Raw genomic sequence first — 9,289 nt, forward strand, 5'->3', positions numbered from 1 at the left:
GCTTCAATCATTTATTTATCTGATCTAAGTGACAGAAGAATGATATGGTATTTTTCTAAATCAATTTAAAAAAATTCTAGACCATGAGACTGGTTCTTTAGCATCTTCTTTGTTTTATGCTCCGTTGGTTTATTTTGTAGATGAGCTTTTTTGGGGGGTGGAGGGGTTGTCAGGAGAGGATCACACCCTACTGTACCCAGGGTCTAATCTTGGTATAGTTGCTCCTAGCAGTGGTCAAGGGATCACCAAGTTCTGGGATCAAACCTGGGACTCCCTACTGCAAAGCATGCATCCACTCCTCTGAGCCAGGGCATCTCCTTGGCCTTAGACGAGGCCTTAGGTTCTGCATGAAATTGCTTACCTTTGGCCCTTTCTGGAACTTCTTTCTAAGTCTATTTTTCAATATATCATGTTTACTGGGCTGGAGCAATAGCACCATGGGTAGTGCATTGCATGCGGCCAACCCAGGTTCGATTCCTCCGCCCCTCTCAGAGAGCCTGGCAAGCTACCAAGAGTAACTCGCCCATAGGCCAGAGCCAGGCAAGCTCCCCGTGGCATATTCGATATACCAAAAACGGTAACAACAAGTCTCACAATGAGGCGTTACTGGTGCCCGCTCGAGCAAATCGATGAGCAACGGGATGACAGTAATACAGTGATACATGCTTACTATTTATTAGAAATCAAGTGAAAGCATTCACAATGCACTTTTCTGGGGGTTCAGTTTCGGCAACATGTGATAAGCACTCAATAGTTCGTGGAAGCTTGTATTTCCTTTTCACTGTAACTGACATCAAGACTAGATGCTGCAAGGGGTGGGTTGGTTTGAAATGTAGCCTGCCCTATGTTGATACACTTGTTTCTCTTTATTTTGTTGCATTTTTAAATTGATTTTAATTTAATTGGCCTAGGATTGAACCCAGGACCTCACACATATAAGGCAAGCGCTCACCACTGATCTACATCCACAGCCCTAAATGCTGGTTTCCAACACCACAGGTCTATCAAAGATCTGGCCCACTGGCTTGTCACTTGTACTTTATTTTCCCATCAAGTGAGAAAGGAGAACGATGAACTCACATGAGGTTGATCCAGCTGTCACACCGTGACACTCGGGTGCTTCTTTTCTTCTTGGACATTTGGTTGTCTGTAGCACACTCCTTGGATTCTCCCTCTGTGGCTCAGGAGATTCTGTCGTTAGAAACACGGACACGTGTTTGTAAATCTAAGTGACAACTCGAGGAACAAATTGCTCATTGTTTAAATTCAGGCTCGGAGGACAAGACCACAGTGACAGGAGTCACAAGGTCAATTGAGGGTCGGTCTTGGCATTTGACCTCTCTGTCAGGACGGATTAGTCCCACCAGGAAGATCCCATAGAGCGAAGCAGCACAAAAGCCAACTTCACGGTACATCAGGTGCCGCTGATAATCCTGGGAGGCTACTTGGGACACATTGGGGTGCCTCTGCTGGTATGAAACTTGCTGGTGAATTGGACTATTAAAAAGTCCAATTTTTAAGAGAAAAAGAGATAGTGAGAGCAAAAGTGTGAAACCCTGGGCTGCAGCAATAGTACAGCAGGTAGGGCGTTTGCCTTGCACGCGGCCGACCTGGGTTTGATTCCCAGCATCCCATATGACCAAGCACTGCCAGGGGTAATTCCTGAGTACAGAGCCAGCAGTAACCCCTGAGTATCACCGGGTGTGACCCAAAAAGCAAAAAAAAAAAAAAAAAAGTGTGAAACCCCTGGTACAGCATCAGGGTTTAGGGACTTGCCTGTCCCTCTGTTATTCTGGCCCGACTCCTCTGGAGTCCACAAGAATATGCCTTTAGCACTGGCTGGGTGGGGCTTCTGGTGGACGTATCAGGCTTTCCCATCCTTCTGAGCGTGGTGAGGACTTCGTTCTGAGGGACTCTGTGCCCCAGAGTGTGTTTTTGGAAGAGAAATGAGTTCTTGGTTTAAGGAAAACAGTGGAACCCTCAGAATGGGGCCCAGAAAAAGCAGGGGGACCCTGGGAGTGGAGTCCCGGGAAAGTGGAGAGACCTTGGGAGTGGGGCCCAGGGAAAGCAGTGGGACATTAAGTACTTGCCTAGAGCTGAGCTTTTTTTTTTTGCTTTTTGGGTCACACCTGGCAATGCTCAGGGCTGACTCCTACCTCTGCACTTAGAATCACTCCTGGTGGTGCTCAGGGGACCATATGGAATGCTAAGAATCGAACCAGGGTCAGCCTTGTGCAAGGCAAATGCCCTACCCACTGTTCTATTGCTCCAGCCCCTAGAGCTGAGCTTTGTTGCAGAGCTGGCTTGGTCCTGTTCATTCCCTCTAAGAGAAAGCGCATTCCCAGGACTGGGACTCAGCCCTTGAGAGAACAAACATTATGGGCTCCCCAGTGAAAACAGGCATTGCAGGGGCCCTTGGCAGAATAGGCATGTGGAGTGCAGTTAGCTAAGGGGAGCCGCTGCCACGGCCAGGAGCTGCCTCTGGCCACAGAGATGAGCTCAGAGAGCCCAGGGATTGCGGGACACTGTCGCGGCTGGGCGAGAGAGAGAGAGAGAGAGAGAGAGAGAGAGAGAGAGCGCAAGAGCGAGAGCAGAGCAGCAGAGCTGTGACTAAGAGATGGGGCGTCCCGGGCCACTGCTACCAGAGAGGCTGCTGGGAACAGCCCCGGAAGCAGCACAGCTCCAGTAAGGATATTTGACTCTGGGCTGGAGAGCTGCAGCGGGTCGGGCGCTTCCTCTGCATGCAGCCAACCTGGGCTTGATCCACCGCACCATCTTGGTCCCCCGGCGTCCCACCAGGAGTGATCCCTGAGCACAGAGCCATGAGTAGACCCTGAAAACAGTTAGGTATGACTCAAAAAGCAACACCAAAAGGCATTACATTCCCCCATGGCTGTTCTCTTTCACCTGCCTGATTCCAGAGACTCCAGGGAAAAATCAGGTGGAGGGTAAGTGGTAAAAAATAAAGAGGGCAGAGCCCACAAATTCACAGTACAGCCCCCACAGGCGAGGGCCTGGAGCTGACCATTGTCATAGAATCAGCAGGATTTGGTGGGATGAGTTCCATGGTGCCCCACGAGCTGTCTGTTTTCTTAAAACAAACAAACAAAAAACAACAAAGAACCAAAACAAGTCAGGGGCAGGAGCTATAGCACAATGGGGGTGCCTTGTACACAATTGATGCGGGTTCAATCCCTGGCATCCCATATGGTCCTTGAACATTCCCGAGTGGTTCAGGAATGATTCCTGAGCATTAAGGATTGATTCCTAACTGTAGAGCCAGGAGTAATCCCTGAGCATCACTGGATGTGACCCCAAGCCAAACACAAACAAAACAAAACAAATAAAAAATTACCCTGGGTCAGTGTTCCCAAGTGGCTTTTTTTTTTTTTTTTTTTTGCTTTTTGGGTCACACCCAGCGATGCTCAGGGGTTATTCCTGGCTTTGCACTCAGGAATTACTCCTGGCGGTGCACCATATGGGATGCCGGGGATCGAACCCAGGTCGCCGCGTGCAAGGCAAACGCCCTACCCGCTGTGCTATCGCTCCGGCCCCACAAGTGGCTTTTTTACATATAGAGGCCACACCAGACAGTGTTGGGGTTGGGGGTTGGGGTTGGGGGTGCAGTGAGGGGATGGAACTTGGGCTTTGAACACAGGAACCCTTCAGCTCTCCTGCTTGAGCTGCCAACCAGCCCCTCCTCTCCTTCCTTACATTCCTGAGTCACCTATCCTTTTGAATTCCTTTTTGACAAAGAGGCAGAGATCAGGAGACTGGCCAAATGTCCCCCACGCTAAGGCAGCTCAGGGAATTTTCTTTGCCTCACTTTACTTCTATTGAAAGCAAAGAGCCTCTTATGACGTAGGAGCTGTTTGTCGTCTGATTTCTTTAGTTCTTATCTTTGCTGCATGAACACCAAATAGAAAATGATAATATTTGTTGAGTGAGCTTTTAACTTCCCCAGAATTGCTTTCAGATTTAGGTCTAAGTCTGCTAACCTGTGCCGTCATCCAGGTCCTCTCTAGATCAATGAGCAAAACGGCTCTCCAGGGTTTAAATGTTGGCTTAAAAATAGGTTTTTAATATGTGTCACTAACTTTGTTTATTCAATTGTTATTGTTGCAGTGCTAGGCATTGAACCCTTGGTTGTTACTTCAGTTTCCACCTCTGTCAATTTTTTTTTAAAATTCTTGGGTCACACCCAGTGGTGCTTAGGGATTAGTCCTGGCTATGCTCTCAGGAGTTACTCTTGGGCGATGCTTGGAGAACCATATGGGATGCTGGGGATTGAACCCAAGTCAAGTATATGCAAGGCAAGCGTCTTACCTGCTGTACTCCAGCCCCTACCTCTGCCAACTGGGGGTCCTTCATACGATTGGAAAAAGATGATGTGAGTTAATATCTATAAACCCGTTAGAATAAAGGGGGCATAAAGCTGAGGCTAGTAGTGTTGGTAAATTAATAGTCTCCCTAGTTTTACCAATCTCATTAATGATAGCAATCCAGTGGATATCTAGAATAATCTGCGGGTGATAGGGGGCAAAGCAATATTACAGCGGGTAGGGTATTTGTCTTGCACATGGCTGACCCGGACTCAATCTCTGGCATCCCATATTGTCCCCCCAGCACTTCCAGAAGTAATTCCTGAGTGCAGAACTAGGAGTAACCCCTGAGTATCTCTGGTGTGACCCAAAAAGAAAAAAAAAAGAATAATGTGAAGTTTTATTCCACTAGTTGGTGAGTCAATCTTCCCATTTCTCTTCGTCATTTTCATATTGTAGACTGGAGCAATAGCACAGTGGGTAGGGCGTTTGCCTTGCACATGGCCGAACTGTGTTTGATTCCTCCGTCCCTCTCGGAGAGCCTGGCAGGCTACCAAGAACATGATAATTTTTTGTTCTGCTAGTAGGGCATTTGCCTTGCACACAGCCGACCCAGGTTCAATTCCTCCGTCCCTCTCGGAGAGCCTGGCAAGCTACCAGGAGTAGCTTGCCTGCATGGCAGAGCCTGGCAAGCTCCCCGTGGCATATTTGATATGCCAAAAACAGTAACAAATCTCACAACGGAGACATTACTGGTGCCCGCTCGAGCAAATCAATGGACAATGGGATGACAGTGCTACAGTGCTACAGGAGAAATTAGAATTTAGCCTGGGGAAGCGGCAACTGGTGACTGCTTTCAGGACAGACTAGAAGAAGCCCAAAGGAAGAAGCACAGCCCTAGGAGCTGGAGGGAGGCTCTGAATAGAAACAAAACTGTGACCGTTAGTGAAAAATAAGTTTTAGTCATAGCACACTTGTAAGCTTCCATTAGCTGGCAGTGTATGTCCAGCAGCACTGCAAATGTGGAGTTTTTTTTTTTTTATGCAATTTGATGCATCTCTCTCTCTCTCTTCAACAAGTAGTTGTTATCATTGCAGTGTTCTGAAGGGCCCTTTCACACAGGCTTTGAACATAAACTAGATGGTTTAAGGTGCATTAACATTCACAATAAACTATCAGTGAGTCTCTGAGTTATAAGAAATTTTTGAAGAAAATGAAGGTTTGGAAGAAAACCCAGAGTAGCAAATTTCATTTTTTCTTTTTTGGTCAGAAAACCCACAGTAGCTAAAAAAAAAAAAAATTAGTGGCCGATTGTGAGGGCATGAATATGTTTATTATAGTGTTCTTAGTCTACCTGTTTTCTCGAGATCCCATTGAATAAACTAAACCACTGTTCAGGTTCAGTGACTTCAGCCTCTAAATTCTGCTTTGTGCACAAAGGGTTGGTTGGATTGCATCCCATACTGTCCCCTGAACTCTGCTAGGAGTCTCTCCTTAGCACAGAGGCAGAAACAAACCCTGAGTCCTAGTGAGTGTGGACCCAAATAAATAAAAATCAGCTAGCAGTGAGATCTGTAGTCACGGTTGTCCAAAAGAATGAGGTGTGGGCATGTGTATTTGACGAGGGTAAATGTATTTGACCCTGATTCTGAGCGGAGTGAAGCGGGTGGGGCAGGCTTGGCACCACGGCTTGTGGAGTCTTTGAATCAAGGATAAGAAATCCTAATGAGGGGCTCATGGCTACGTCTCTGTAAGTACCCCCACAGTGAGATGTCTAGCATAGACATTGAGGATAGACCAGTGGGTGAACTAAAACGACACATATTCATTTACAGGGCCCGAACCTCCTCTCCTCCCATCACCCCCAAATCCACAAAATCAAAGGTTTGTTCACTGTCACTGTCACTGTCATCCCGCTGTTCATCGATTTGCTCGAGCAGGCACCAGTAACGTCTCCATTGTGAGACTTGTTACTGTTTTTTGGCATATTAAATACACCATGGGTAGCTTGCCAGGCTCTGCCGTGCAGGTGAGATACTCTTGGTAGCTTGCCGGGCTCTCCGAGAAGAACTGAGAGGTCAGGTCGAACCCGGGTTGGCCATGTGCAAGGCAAATGCCCTACTAGCAGAACAAAAATTTATCATGTTCTTATTATATTACTTTCACATTCTCAATATCATTTCAGAAAACAAACACTCATCTAAGATTCCAACTCCTTAGATACAGGATCTCATTTCTAAAGCTTTCATTCTACTCCATCCTTTCTTTCAATAGTATCCTTTTCATGATCCAGTGTGCCCTGCCTCAACCATCCCTGACCATGACTTATCATTTTAGGTTGTTCACTATTCATACTGCAAGGATCTTCAAGGTCATCAGGAACACCAGGTCATGAACCAATGGCTTAGCCCTATAAGGAAATCATGTCTATTTTCCTTTCTTCTTCTACCTAGTCTAGATGTCATGATTCATTAATCTGGAAACTCATTAGTCTGTATCTTGAAATCAATTCTTTTTTTCCCCCAATGTAATTGTGGACCTAAGTCTTAAGCTGAATAAAGGTCAATGGCCATACCCAAGCAGCTGCATGTTACTAGATTAAAAACTACAACAGTGCAGGTGTGGACCGTGTTGATTCGTAATTGCTGATATCATGGGGCCACTGACACTGCCCAGAGTTCTTGCTAAACTTGTGGTCACTTTCCAGCTCTTGACATGGTTCCCATATCCCAGTTTTTCCACTCTTACTCCCCTAACTTGATGCAGCGCCTCCTCCTCTGTCATAGAAAACAGTTCAAAGGAAACTTCCTGCCACAACAATTTTAATCCTAACTTCATTAATACCCAGCCTCTCATTCTTTCTCTTAGAAAAATAAGTCAGAGATGGTACAGAGAATAATGAGTTTGCCTTCATGTAGCCGACCTGGGTTGGATCCCCTGAATACCTATTCAGTCCCCTGATCCCATCAGGAGTGATCCCTGAGCACAGAGCCAGAAATAAGCCTTGAGCACAGCTGGGCATGACACCAAACAAAATGAAACAAATCTCAAGAAACCCCAAGCAAACAACCAAACAACCAACCAAACCAACCTACAGAAAAACAAGTCTTTTCTTCCCTTCCCATAATTAGATTCAGATTTGCCTTTAATTTTTTTTAGCATTGCAGGCAGACAGGTGGAGAGACCCTGGTAATAGGTATGGGGAAAGACAATCTATACCAGTGCAAATGCGTGAAGACCCAGGTGAGGAGCCTGGAAAACCTTCAAGATGCAGAATTCCAGGGGTTGGAGCGATAGCACAGCGGGTAGGGTATTTGCCTTGTACGTGGCCGACCCGGGTTCGAATCCCAGCATCCCATATGGTCCCCTGAGCACCACCAGGGGAAATTCCTGAGTGCATGAGCCAGGAATGATCCCTGTGCATTGCTGGGTGTGACCCAAAAAAGAAAAAAAAAAGATGCAGAATTCCAGGTGCAAAGCATGGCTGGGCCCCTGGGAGGAGAGACCGGAACAAAGACTACAAGAACTTCAAAAGACCATCACTAGTTTCAGGCTATCTCCGGCAACCCTTGGCAACAGACTTTTGGGTACTGCTTGGGAAAAATGTTTATGAATTTGGCAGAGACAAAGGTGAGCATTTCCCCATTCTGGGGAAGAATCTCTGCCTGTGTGGACTTTCACATTCGGGTGCACATTCTCCAACTTGGGCATTTGCTGTGGCTCTACCTGGGATGTGTACCCGGCTCTCACCACTAGGGAGAAACCCACACTCGCCCTTGAACTTGAAACTTTCTCTCATTTCCCAAATGAATTGATCTTATTTCACTATTCATCTCCTTCTTAAAATTCTCTTCTGCAAGGAAAGCAATGTTCCTGGAAAACTTGGGTAGAATTTAGACTTGAGTTTTCCTTTCCTGCAAAGAGCAACTCCTCGCTCCAGCTTGAGTGCCATGGTCCCGAGTCATGGGGTGTCAGGGACATTTCAACATTGTGCAGATGGTGTGGCTTGGGTCTTGACAACTGCTTGTAGGAGGCTGCTGAGAAGGTGGATTTGGCCATGCAGGTGGGTGCTCACTGCAGGCTCTCATCAACCCTAAACTTCCTACCCACTTTCCGGGGGAACCTATGCAGGTGGAGAGGGAGGCAGTCAATCCCCTTCCAAGGCTGCTCTGGCTCTCCTCTCCACTTCCTATAAGCCACCGGCATCATTAGGATTCTATACTGCCAGCTGCTCTTCCTTCCATTATTTTCAATCTTTCTTCAGCCTGGATGCTTCACTTAAAAATCAAGTCTGGCACACGTGCGGCCCCTTCGTTGCTGAATACCCATGATCCCAGAGGCTAACTAACTACTTTCGGCACCAGCAGCTTCTTGCAGAAATGCCTCTAGACTGTGAACTAAGCTACAGCCCGTGCCGCCCTGGAAGGGGAAAGGTTTTTCTCTCTCGGCCTTTTCTTTCTCTGGTGGCGGCGTGGCGACCGCCATCTTATAAGGCCGACTAAACAGAGGTACGAGCTTGCAATGATGCTATTTCTGGCAGAAATTTCTCTGGACTTAGTTACTAAAATACAGAAAATCCCAAACCGCAAAACTGCAAAAATCGCAACAGCGGGCACGCGACCTCATATGCTCCTCATTTTAGCAATGGAAAACAAATTTATCAAATGCTGCCTTTTCAGCAGGCCTGATTTTTTGGGGGAAAATTCCAAATAATAATAGTTGAATTTTCTGTTGAAATATTGAATGTAATCAAAGTAAAGAGATAGTAAAGTGAAAACCATCAGCCACACAGGCGGGGGTTAGGGGTGGGATGGGGAGGTATACTGGGGTTCTTGGTGGTGGAACATGTGCACTGGTGAAGGGATAGTGTTTGATCATTGTATGACTGAGACTTAAGCCTGAAAGCTTTGTAACTTTTCACATGGTGATTCAATAAAAAATTTTTAAAAAGTATAAAATAGTAAAAA

Source organism: Sorex araneus, chromosome 1 (genome assembly GCF_027595985.1).
Source record: "Sorex araneus isolate mSorAra2 chromosome 1, mSorAra2.pri, whole genome shotgun sequence".
Lineage (NCBI taxonomy): Eukaryota > Metazoa > Chordata > Mammalia > Eulipotyphla > Soricidae > Sorex > Sorex araneus.